This window comes from Sus scrofa, chromosome 13, assembly GCF_054392235.1.
Source record: "Sus scrofa isolate SSC_HxYL_T2T_F1_AM1 chromosome 13, Sscrofa_HxYL_maternal_Yorkshire_Landrace_v2.0, whole genome shotgun sequence".
In the NCBI taxonomy this organism is placed as follows: domain Eukaryota; kingdom Metazoa; phylum Chordata; class Mammalia; order Artiodactyla; family Suidae; genus Sus; species Sus scrofa.
In genome coordinates, this window is record NC_139395.1 from 198015511 (window position 1) to 198028660 (window position 13150).

Here is a 13150-nt window from a genome sequence, read left to right on the forward strand (position 1 = left end):
CCTTCCCCACCTTTCCCCTTTGGTAACCATAAGCTTGTTTTTGAAGACTGTGAGTCTGTTTCTGTTTTGTAAATTAGTTCATTTGTATTATTATTTAGATTACACATGTAAGTGTGATCATATGTTATTCATTTTTCTCTGTCTGACTTACTTCATTTAACCTCTAGATGCTGAGACCAGCTCAGCAGGTTAGGGCTGAAGAATGGGTGCTGTAAAACTTTAAGGAAAAAGTTAACATAAAACAAGTCACAGAGACATTTATCTTAATTAAAGCTGGGAACTGGGGGACTTAAGGTCTCAGGGACCAAGAGCTCTGCCTCAAGAAACCACACTGCTTTTATTGTGCTCTTTAGGATTAAGTCAAGTGAGGAGGGGATTGTAGGTGCAGGACATAGGTTTTTTTTAATTATTTTAACACATAGCTGGTAGCTGATTAAGCTTTTATTCTGACCTTTAGGCCTTAACAATCATTTAGCATTGAGGAAGCTTGGCGTCAGCTATTTATGCATAGCATTTTAGAGAATCACCATTGTGCTTCTGCAGAGGGCATGCCTATCTGCAGCAACCCAGGGTGCCTAGGTTTGCATTCGGATCTCCTTGCTAATGCATATCCTGCTAACGACCTCTCATAAACCCCTTGGGGCCATGAAGCTCATCTTCTGCTTATTCTTTAGAGGACATATCATGCTGTGCAAAGGCTTGCCTATCTCTACAGGTCGGGCATGCCTAGACCAACACATTACCTTTTCATTCATCTGACCATATGAGTAACTTATGCCTTTAGGTCTTTGTTCTTAAGCTTAAGTCATTTACCAGCACTGCAACTGTTTTTCCAGCAGGAATATGGGGTAAATTAAAGAAGGACAAGATGGAGTTTTCATCATAGAAAATAGAAGCAAAGAGGCTAAGAAAATATTGTAGAAACATGTCTCGCAATATCTAGGAACATCCTTTTTGCTGCAAATGCCATTATTTCTTTCTGATTATGGCTGAATAATATTCCATTGTATATATGTACATCTTCTTTAGCCATTCCTCTGTCAATGGACATTTAAGTTGCTTCTATGTCTGACCAAGTTATCTTTTATGTTTTTGAGCAACAGAAAGATATTCTCAAACATCCTAGAGTTTGGAATATATACCTCATATCTAAATCAAACAAAAATAAACTATAAATTAACTTCAGTTATTTGAATGATCAATAAAAATTGCAAACTCAAGGAAAGTGGTAATCATGATAAATTTATTGTGAGTGCTCCTTTAGTCAATTTTAGGAAGCCCATTGGATATTGCAGTTTTAATTGAACTCTATATAATGGAGTTTAAAACTTTATATTTCACTGAATTGTTATTTTGCTGGTTATGTTCTATTTCCAGTGATAAAAATATGTGTTTCTTATGCTACATTGCTCAAACCCAGTTTAAGAGAATCTCTTTTTATGTTTGATGACTACTTCAAATAAGTGGCAAAATACCTGCCAGCAATCACTAAGTTATTTACACTGTTGGGACATTGCTTAGAAAATTACTGAAGACACACACTTCAGAGTAGAGTGGCAAAGAACAATTTAATAGACACTGGATATTTTTGGCTAGTTTCTATATCATTAAAATGAATGTAAAATGACTTAATGGTATAAGCTTGGGGGAATTTTAGATATTGGGAATGTCTAACAAATAATCTAATGGTAATCATCAATCCCCTCTTCGTATTATCTTACATGTAGAACTTTTGAATAATCTGTTAGTGATGCTTAGAAATCAGAATCTAAAATATGACCCTGTTATGTGAACAAAATATACTTGGATAGAGAGATCATCAGAAAATACCTGGGCAAGCCTATGGGAAGCCGCAGATGACCTCCTTGTTATGAATTCATGTTCCAAACTGAAACATTCAGTCATATTTTATTCCATTTAAGGATGGCAGCAATTTGGTATAGTGATAATTCTGATTCTGAGGATTCATAATGGCTGGGGTTTATGCTGCCCTAACCTCAAGGGTGTACTAAATAATTCCTTTGTGTAAACACATTGCAAATGAACCTGAGAGATTTACAACTATTATTTATTAACTCATAGAGTATATTTGTTTAAGATTGCTATCCTCCTAATATCTTAAGAAATGTATTTGCTTCTGTATGAGAGTGGGATAGAAAGTATATCTGTAGTAACAATGGTTAGAGGTGAAGGTTGGAGTAAGGAGTAAAGGTTCTATGGTTACAGAGTAGAAAATGATACAGGTTCCATGCAGGTCTCTGAATCTGAACACTATATATAGATTCTGCTCCCTGCCCATTGGTACCTCTTACATAGCTTAGAATTTAATCAAAGATTTTAAGATTCAATCTTAATTTTATAATCACTTTTTATTAAAGACAAATATAGTAATTAAAATGGAAATACTATAAAATTGGGTTGTGGTGATTGTTGTACAACTATAAATGTAATGAAATTCATTGAGTAATTAGAAAAATAGTAATTAAAATGGATCTGTGCCTGTGCTTATTGGCTTTTAGAATCTTGTTTCCTAGAACCTTGAACCTGGCCTTCTTATTTGGGATTTCTGTTATAGCTTTTCCCATTTGCTTGGTCTAAATCCAGAAATGTTGGCCAATTTCTCTGTTCTGTATCCATGGAACTCTAGACTTGATTTTGCCCATGTGGCTCCTGGTTCTAAGTTTTGGCTCCTCAGAGAACCTGACTATAAGTGACTTACTACACCTCATTACTTACTGGGAAAACACAAACCCTCATCCCCATCTCTCCCATCCTGTAGTCCCCAGAACTCAGCTTTGGCAACATATCAATTTTTAAATTAATTAAAAAGTTAAAAGAACAGTTAAAGTCTTTGTGGATTAACTGTTAAGAGATTTATGGTTTGTTATTTTTCTATTTAGCTCTAATGAAAAGGAAAATATTCTTGATTGCTTCCAAATGATTCTACAAACATGGGCCAAGCAATGTAATTTTTTTTTTTTTTACAAATGTATACATCATACAAGTAAGGATATGACTTTACTCAGAAAATTCCTTTAAAAAGAAATATGTTAATCATTCAAACAGCTTATAATAGTGAATTCATATCACTTATATGTTGAGCCTAGTTTATTTTTGCTTATGAAATAAAATTTTTTTTCTTTTTGTCTTTTTAGGGTGGCACCTACAGCATATGGAGGTTCTCAGGCTAGGGGTCTAATCGGAGCTACAGTTGCCGGCCTATGCCAGAGCCATAGCAATGCCAGATCTGTGCCATGTCTGTAACCTACACCACAGCTCAAGGCAATACTGGATCCTTAACCCTCTGAGTGAGGCCAGGGATAAAACCCACAACCTCATGGTTCCTAGTTAGATATTTTTCCACTGCACCACAATAGGAACTCCCTAAATAAGATGTTTTAAAACCTGCTTACAGGAGGAAATTAAGATGGTGGAATAGAAGGACTGGAGTTCAACTTCTCTCCTAAAAACAACAAAATCACAACCAAATGCTGAGCACTCTTCAACCAAATGGCCTGGAAACTTTCAAAAAGATATCCTACTCCAGAAGACAAAGAGGATGCCACATCAAGAGGTAGGAGGGGAGATTATGTGATATAAGCAATCCCATACCTCCTGGGTGGGAAGCCCCACAGACTGGAAAGTAACTATATCACAGAGACTCACCTACAGGAGTGAAAGTTCTGAGCCCCACATCAAGTCCCCACTCCCGGCGATCTGGCACTGGGAGAAAGAGCCCCCAGAGCATCTGACATTGAAGGCCAGTGGGGCTTGGGAATGGGAGCTCCATGAGACTGGGGGAAACAGAGACCCCATTCTTAAAAAGCTCACACAGATTTCACATGCACTGAATCCCAGGCCAAAGCAAAGTCTCTATAGGAAACTGGGTCAGACATGACTGTGGTACTTGGAGGATCTCCTGGGAAAAGAGGGGAGTGACCGTGGCTTGTTGTGGGGGAAGGGCATTAGAAGCAAAGCTCTTGGGAATATTTATCAGCATACATTTCTCTAGAGGTGGCCATTTTGGGAAAATCTGGCCCCAGCCATCAGTGCTGAGAAGCCCCAGGCCAAACAACAATTCAGGTGGAATCACAGCCCCTCCCATCAGTAAACAGGCTACCTAAAGACCCCCCAAGCACACATCTACCTCTAATCTCACCCAGAGATGAAGCCTCACCCACCAGAGGGATAGGAATCAGCTCCACCTACCAGTGGGCAGGCACCAGTCACTTCCATCAGGAAGCCTACAGCAAGCCCCTGTACCAACTTCAGCCACAAGGGGAACAGACACCAGAAGTAAGAGAGACTACAACTCTATTATCTATAAAAAGGTCACCATGCCAAAAACCTATAAAATTGGAAAGACAGAGAACTATAACTCAGATAAGGGAGAAAGAAAAATCCCCAGAAAATCAGCTAAGTGACCAGTAGATTCTCAGCCTCCAGGAAAAAGACTTTAGACTGATGATGCTGAAGATGATGCAAGACACTGGAAATAAACTGGAGGCAAAGATGGCTAATTTACAGGGAACACTGAGCAAAGAGATACAAGATATAAAACTTAAGCAAGAAGAGATGCAACATACAATAACTGAAATAAAAAAGTCATTAGAAGCAGCCAACAGCAGAATATAGGAGTCAGAAGAATGAATAAGTGAGGTGGAGGACAGATTAGTGGAAATTACGGATGCTGAATAGAAAAGAGAAAAAAAATTGAAAAGAAATGAAGGGTCTCAGAGAACTCTGGGACAATGTTAAATGCACCAACATCTGTATTATAGGGGAAAGAGAAGAGAGAGAGAAAGGGATAGAAAAAGTATTCTAAGAGATAGTAGCCAAAAACTTCCCTAATATGAGAAAGGAACCCCTCACTCAAATCCAGGAAGCACATGTACCATATAAAACAAACTGAAGAAAAAACATCCTGAGACACATATTAATCAAACTGACCAAAATTAAAGACAAAGAGAAAATCTTGAAAGCAGCTAGGGAAAAGAAACAGATGACATACAAGGGAACCCCAATATGGTTATCAGCAGATTTTTCACCAGAAACTCTGCAGGCCAGAAGGGAGTGGCATGATATATTTAACGTGATGAAAGGAAAAAGCCTCCAACCAAGCTTACTTTACCCAGCAAGGCTCTCATTCAGATTTGAAGGAGAAATCAAATCTTCACAGATAAGAAAAAGCTAAAAGAATTCAGCAACACTAAACCAGCTTTACAACAAATACTAAAAGAACTTCTCTAGGCAGAAAAGAGAAGGCCGCAGTCAGAAACAAAAATACCACAAATGACAAGGCTCACCAGTAAAGGTATATATACCGTAAAGATACAGAATCATTCATGCACAATTATGCCACTGAAATCATGAGAAGAGGAGGGTTCAAATGCAGCACAATGGAGATGAACTTGCAATTAAGAAACCAACAACTTAAAACAATCTCGTATATATATGTAGACTCACATATAAAACTTTAGAGTAACTGCAAACCAAAAATCTACAACTGATACACAAACAAATAAGAAAAATCAACTCAAATACAACACTAAAGATATTCATCACACCACAAGAGGAGAGAACAAGAGAAGAGGGGAAGAAAAAAGAGCAATAAAAAAATCCAAATCAATTAATAAAAAGGCAATAAGAACATACATATCAATAATTACCTTAAATGTTAATGGACTAAACAACCCACCCAAAAGACATAGACTGGCTGAATGGATCCAAAAACAAGATCCATATATATGCTGTCTTCAAGAGACCCACTTCACTTTTAGGGACACATACAAATTAAAAGTGAGAGGATAGAAGAAAAGATTCCATGCAAATGGGAATCAAAAGAAAGCTGGAGTAGCAATACTCATATCAGACAAAATAGAACTTGAAATGAATATTTTAAGGGACAAGAAAGGTCACTACCTAATGATCAAAGGATCAATCCATGAAGAAAATATAAAAATTTTAAATATCTACACACCCAACATAGGTTCCCCATAATATATAAGGCAACTGCTAACAACCTTAAAAGGAGAAATCAACAATAACACAATCATAGTGGGGACTTTAACACCCCACTTACAGCAATGAACAGATCATCCAGGCAGAAAATCAATAAGGAAACACAGGCCCTGAATGAAGCATTAGACCAGATGGACTTAATAGATATTTATAGGACATTCCATCCAAAAGCACCAGAATACACATTCTTCTCAAGTGCACATGGAACATTCTCTAAGATTGACCACATCCTGGGCTACAAATCAAGCCTCAGTAACTTTAAGAAAATGGAAATCCTATCAAGCATCTTTTCCAACCACAACGCTATACAACTGGAAATCAACAACAAGAAAAAAACTGCAAAAAACACAAACATGTGGAGCCTAAACACCATGCTACTAAACAACCAATGGATCACTGAAGAAATCAAAGAGGAAATTAAGAAAAACCTGGAAGCAAATGACAGCAAAGATATGACACTCCAAAACTTATGGGATGCAGCAAAAGCCGTTCTAAGAGGGAAGTTTATAGCAATACAACCCTACCTAAGGAAACAAGAAAAGCTCAAATAAACAAGCTAACTTTACATCTAAAGCAGCTCGAGAGAGAAGAACAGACAAGACGTAAAGTTAGTAGAAGGAAAGAAATCATAAAGATCAGAGCAGAAATCAATGAAATAGAAACGAAGAAAACCATAGAAATGATCAATGACACTAAGAGCTGGTTCTTTGAAAAGATCAACAGAATTGATAAACCCTTAGTCAGACTTCTCAAAAAAAAAAAAAAAAAAAAAAGAGGACTCAAAGCAATCAAATTACAAATGAAAATGGAGAAGTTAACAATGGACATCACAGAAATATGAAGGGTCATAAGACATTACTATATGCAACTATACACCAATAAAGTGGAAAACCCAGAAGAAATGGACAAATTCTTAGAAGAGTACAATCTTCCAAGACTAAATCAAGATGAAATAGAAATGATGAACAGACCAGTCATAAGTACTGAGATTGAAACTGTGATTTAAAACCTTCCCACAAACAAAAGTCTAGGACCAGATGGCTTCACAGGCGAATTCTTTCAAACATTTAGAGAAGAGCTAACACCTATCTTTCTGAAACTGTTCCAAAAAACTGCAGAGGAAGCGACACACCCAAACTCATTCTATGAGACCACCATCACCCTATATCAAAACCAGGCAAAGATACCAAAAAAAAAAAAAAAAAGAAAACTATAGGCCAATTTCATTGATGAACATAGATGCAAAAATCCTCAACAAAATACTAGCAAACCACATCCAAAAATACAATAGAATGATTGTACATCATGATCAAGTGGGATTTATCCCAGAGATGCAAGGATTCTTCAATATCTGCAAATCCATCAGTGTGATACACCACATTAACAAACTGAAGAAGAAAAACCATATGATCCTCTCCATAGATGCAGAAAAAGCCTCTGACAAAATCCAACATCCATTTCTGATAAAAACCCTTCAGAAAATGGGCACAGAGGGAACCTACCTCAACATAAGAAAAGCCATATATGACAAACCCAAAGCTAACACCATTGTCAATGGTGAAAAGCTGAAAGAATTCCCGCTGAGATCAGGAACAAGACGAGGATGTCTGCTCTCACCACTACTCTTCAACATAGTTGTGGAAGTCCTGGCCATGGCAATCAGAGAAGTAAAAGAAATAAAAGGAATCCAAATTGGAATGGAAGAAGTAAAACTATCCCTTTTTGCAGATGACATGATACTATACCTAGAGAATCCTGAAGACGCTACCAGGAAACTGTTAGAGCTCATCCATGAATTTGGCAAAGTCGCAGGACACAAAATTAATACACAGAAATCAACTGCATTTCTATATACTAACAATGAAAGATCAGAGAGCGAAATTAGGGAAGAAATCCCATTTACCATCACATCCAAAAGAATAAAATACCTAGGAGTAAACCTACCTAAAAAGACAAAAGACCTGTACTCTGAAAACTATTTGACAGTGATGAAAGAAATCAAAGATGCCACAAGCCGATGGAAAGACATACCATGCTCTTGGATTGGAAGAGTCAAAATTATCAAAATGACTATACTACCCAAGGCAATCTACGGATTCAATGCAGACCCTATCAAATTACCAAGGACAGTTTTCACAGAACTCAAACCCAATATTTTAAAGTATGTTTGGAAGCACAAAAGACCCAGAATAGCCAAAGACATCCTAAAGAGGAGAAATGGAGCCGGAGGCATCAGGCTCCCTGACTTGAGACGATACTGCAAAGCTAGTCTTCAAAACCATATGGTACTGGCTCAAGGACAGAGATATAGATCAGTGGAACAGGATGAAAAGCCCAGAATTAAACCCATGCACCTACAGTCAACTCATCTATGACAAAGGAGGCAAAATATACCATGGAGAAAAGACAGCCTGTTCAGTAACTGGTGCTGGGAAACCTGGACAGCCACATGTAAAAGAATGAAATTAGAACACTTCCTAACACCCTACACAAAAATAAACTCGAAATGGATCAAAGACCAGACACTATAAAACTCTTAGAGGAAAACATAGGCCAAACACTCTCTGACATAAACATAGGCCAAACATCTTCTCAGATCCACCTCTTAGAGTAATGACAGTAAAAACAAAAATAAACAAATGGGACTTCATTAAACTCAAAAGTTTCTGCACAGCAAAGGAAACCTTAAACAAAACGAAAAGACAGCCTACAGAATGGGAGAAAATATTTGCAAATGAATCGACTGACAAGGGATTCATCTCCAAAGTTTATAAACACCTCCTATTGCTCAATACCAAAAAAACAAACAACCCATCAAAAAATGGGCAGAAGATCTAAACCAAGAGTTCTCCAAAGAAGATATACAGATGGCCAAAAAAACACATGAAAATATATTCATCATCACTCATTATTAGAGAAATGCAAATCAAAACCACTATGAGGTACCACTTTATACCTGCTAGAATGGCCATCATTAAAATGTCTACAAACAATAAGTGCTAGAGAGGGTGTGGAGAAAAAGGAACCCTCTTACACTGTTGGTGGGAATGTAAATTTGTGCAACCACTGTGAAAAACAGTGTGGAGATTCCTCAGAAAACGAAAAAAAGAACTACCGTTTGATCCAGCAATCCCACTCCTGAGCATCTATCCATAGAAAACCATGACTCAAAAAGACACATGGACTCCAGTGTCTATTGCAGCACTATATACAGTAGCCAAGACATGGAAACAACCTAAATGTCCATTGACAGAGGAGTGGATAAAGAAGAGGTGGTACAGATGCACAATGGAATACTATTCAGCCATTAAAAGGAAAGAAATAATGGCATTTGTAGCAACATGGCTGGACCTAGAAATTATCATGCTAAGTGAAGTCAGTCAGACCATGAGACACCACCATCAAATGCTATCACTTACTCGTGGAATCTGACAAAAGGACAGAATGAACTTCTTTGCAGAACAGATACCGACTCACAGACTTTGAAAAAGTTATGCTTTCCATAGGAGAGAGCTTGTGGGGTGAGGTGATGCTGTGGGTTTGGGATGGAAATGTTATAAAATTGGGTTGTGAGGGTCATTGTTCCACTATAATTGTAATAAATTCATCATGTAATATGTATATAAAAAAGAAAAAAGGAAAAAACAAAAAAAAAAAACAAACCTGCTTACAGGAGTTCCCATTGTGGCTCATTGGGTGACGAATCTAACTAGTTTCAATCAGGACATGGTTTCAATCCCTGGCCTGTTTCATTGGGTTAAGGATCTGGTGTTGTCATAAGCTGTGGTGTAAGTGGTAGACGCCACTTGAGTCCAGCATTGATGTGGATGTGGCAAAGGCTGGCAGTTACAGCTCGATTTGACCCCTAGCCTGGGAATCTCTGTATGCCATTCGTGTGGCCCTCAAAAGCAAAAAAAAAAACACAAAAAACCAAAACTCCAAAAACAAAAAACTGCTTATAAAGGAGCGTGGTTATGCTAGCATTAGCCTAAGTTCCAGAATGGTTTTTTTTTTTTTTTTTTTTGGCCATCCCAGGGACTGGACCCTGCACCACAGCAGCCACCCGAGCCACTGGATCCTTAACCCACTGCACCACAAGAGAACTCCAAAAGCCCCAGAATTTATATTTCACTCTTTGTCATGCATACGAAATGCCTTTTTCTGCACCCTCATCTCTTATCCTTTCACATTTTATTATCTTTATTAAAAGGAAGTAGACAACATATGAAATTAATTTAAGTAAAGATCTGCATTACAACTGAAAGCCATTAACTGGCAGCCGTTTACCAAAGCACAGGCAAAAAATCAATTTTAATTAGTATTTTTGGCTTTAAGGAAAAGTGATTACAAAATTGGGATTTTAGCTAATACTGTTGAGATTTATGGTGAGGTTATACTAATTAATTTTCTATGAATTAGAATTGCTATGGGCCTTGGATATCTGCAATAAAATGATATGTTTGCTGATATTAGGGCTGCATCAGTATTTGAGAGTTTCATAACAAAAGGCGTCTTAGTGGTTTACAGGTGTATTTCACACTACTTCTCCTAAGCTTCAGAGTATTATTATTTTTTTCCATAAAAAGACTGTTATAGGCAATCAAATCTCATACCATTTTATTAATTAGGAGTATTTTATTTCAGTGTATCCTGAATGTTAGCCAAAGAACCCTTTATTTCAAATACAACTTTCTTTTGTAGTTACAAGTGGTATAGAAGGGACATGATGTACTTTAATCAGAGAACATTTAATGAATGATTTCTCTTTATTTCCTCACTTTTCCTCCTCACATGAATATGTTGGTAATAAACTGCCTACTAAACTTAGTTACATGTTTTAGATTCACTTTAAAGCAGGAAAAAAGAACCAAGCTTTACAATCCACTTTTGTCATATGATTTGAGTTTCAGATGCTTTTAACCTTGCTTTATCTGTGATTATTTCCTCCTCCCATTTTTATTAAAAGAGAAACTGCTGACTGCAGTCTTTAAAAATTATATCATTTTCCTTTACAGGCTAAAAATCTGTATCCTTACATTAATTTTGTTCAACCTGTGATTAGAAAGTCATTTTATTCATTTGTTGCTGTTGGTTGTAATAGACATATACAGAAGGCATAATCTTTTTGTTTTAGTTTTTTTTTCTTTTTGGCTGTGCCCACATCATGTGGAGGTTCCTGGGCTAGGGATCAAACCTGCACTACAACATTGACCTGAGCTGCTGCAGTGACAACTATGGATCCCTAAACCACTATGTTACCAGAGAACTGTTCCCCCCAGGTCCCCCCATCCTCCTCCCCGGGAGACATAATCTTGACTCAATTACCAGAATGGCCCTTGGAGTATTTCCCATTGGATTCAGCTGGTTACCAACCTGACTAATATCTATGAGGATGTGGGATTGATCCCTGGCCTCACTCAGTGGGTTAAGGATCTGGCATTGCCACGGGCTGTGGTGTAGGTCTCAGACGTGGCTTGGATCTGGCATTGCTGTGGCTGGCTGTGGTGTGGGCCGGCAGCTGTAGCTCTGATTCAACCCCTAGCTTCGGAACTTCCATATGCTGCAGGTGTGGCCCTAAACAGCAAAAAAAAAAAAAAAAAAAAAAAAAAAAAATTGGCCTGTGGATACAGAGTGATGGTGTTGGAATTCTGACACCCCCAGTGGTTGACTCTGGGGCCATGGGTACATCACTCAACTTCTCTATGTCTTTGGATGTAGAATGTCTTTTTTGGTAGGTTCTAGGCGTTTTTATCGATGGTTGTTCAGCAGTTAGTGTGATTTTGGTGTTCTCATGAGAGGAGGTTAGTTCAGGGTCCTTCTACTCTGCTGTCTTGTTTCCAATATCCTAGTTAACTTCTCTAAGCCTTGCTTTTCTCACTTGCAGAATGGCGATAATGTCTATGTCAAAATAGATCTTGAGTATTAAAAGCATATCAGTACCTAATGTAAAGTACTCAAAAAACAATATCAATTGTTATTTTGGAAATGAAATTCTATTTGATAAACCACCATCTTATTACTTACTGGAATATGAATATACTTGGGTTAAATTTTACTTAAGATCCAAGTCATGCACATGCATGTTTATGATCATAAAAATTTAAGTTTAAGAATAAATCATCAATCAAAAATTGAAAATGATAGAAAATATAAACTAGAAACTTGTAGATTCTTAGAATTTTAGAATAGACTCAGTAGAATAAATTCAATTAAATAACTGAGTCATTTAGTCCAGTCTTTTTTCTTTTAAAAATGAGTAAGCTGGAGTTCCCGTCGTGGCACAGTGGTTAGCGAATCCGACTAGGAACCACGAGGTTGCGGGTTCGATCCCTGCCCTTGCTCAGTGGGTTAACAATCTGGCGTTGCCGTGAGCTGTGGTGTGGGTTGCAGACGCAGCTCGGATCCCGCGTTGCTGTGGCTCTGGCGTAGGCTGGCAGCTACAGCTTCAATTAGACCCCTAGCCTGGGAACCTCCATATGCCTCGGGAGCGGCCCAAGAAATGGCAAAAAGACAAAAAAAAAAAAAAAAAAAAAAGAGTAAGCTAAGGCTTACAGAAATTAAATGACTTTATTAATGATTCATAATTTCCTTTCAGAGGAAGGACTCAGTTAGGTCTACTGTAGTGGCACATTTTCTTTTCTTACACATGTGTTTTTCTCTGTCAAGGGAGGCAATATAAAATCTCTCCACTCAGATTAGTGATAACTATGTAAGAGAAAGCTTCTTATGTGGTTCAGATTTGGTAAGATGGGAAGCCAAAGATTAAAAAACAAAAAACAAACAAACAAAAAACCCCAATCTTAGGCAAAATTTTGAAAAGTAGAAAAATATTGCTTCTTCTCATTCTTGCCTAAGATATTAGTCACACTATCACAGTCCTACAGGTTTGGGGGTCAAGTATACATTTAACATTCCATCTAAAATTTAGAAAAATCCACAAACATCCCTGTTGAAAAGCATCTTGGCGTATTTTCTATTTTAAATATTTTAGTTTTTATTTAGAAAGAAATATTTACTTTGTTTCCCAAAAAGAGATTTCAGAGCATGGCACACATGTAACTACACATTTATTATTCAGGTCTCAGATGAATTGCCCTATTTTAACCACTTTCCTCTGATATCACCCATT

General features: G+C 37.4%; 1 protein-coding gene across 13 annotated transcripts in view; it reads left to right on the forward strand.

Moving 5' to 3' along the window:
• The window catches only part of CHODL (chondrolectin), a 414807-nt gene that overhangs the window by 174417 nt on the left and 227240 nt on the right, over positions 1-13150 (forward strand). For 3 of the 13 annotated variants that reach the window (XM_084991742.1, XM_084991743.1, XM_084991749.1), the window contains exon 3: positions 3416-3574. The exons of the other annotated variants lie outside the window; for them this stretch is intronic. The gene's annotated coding sequence lies outside the window, so the exon portion shown is untranslated. The remainder of the gene's footprint in view (positions 1-3415; positions 3575-13150) is intronic. 13 annotated transcript variants of the gene reach the window in all.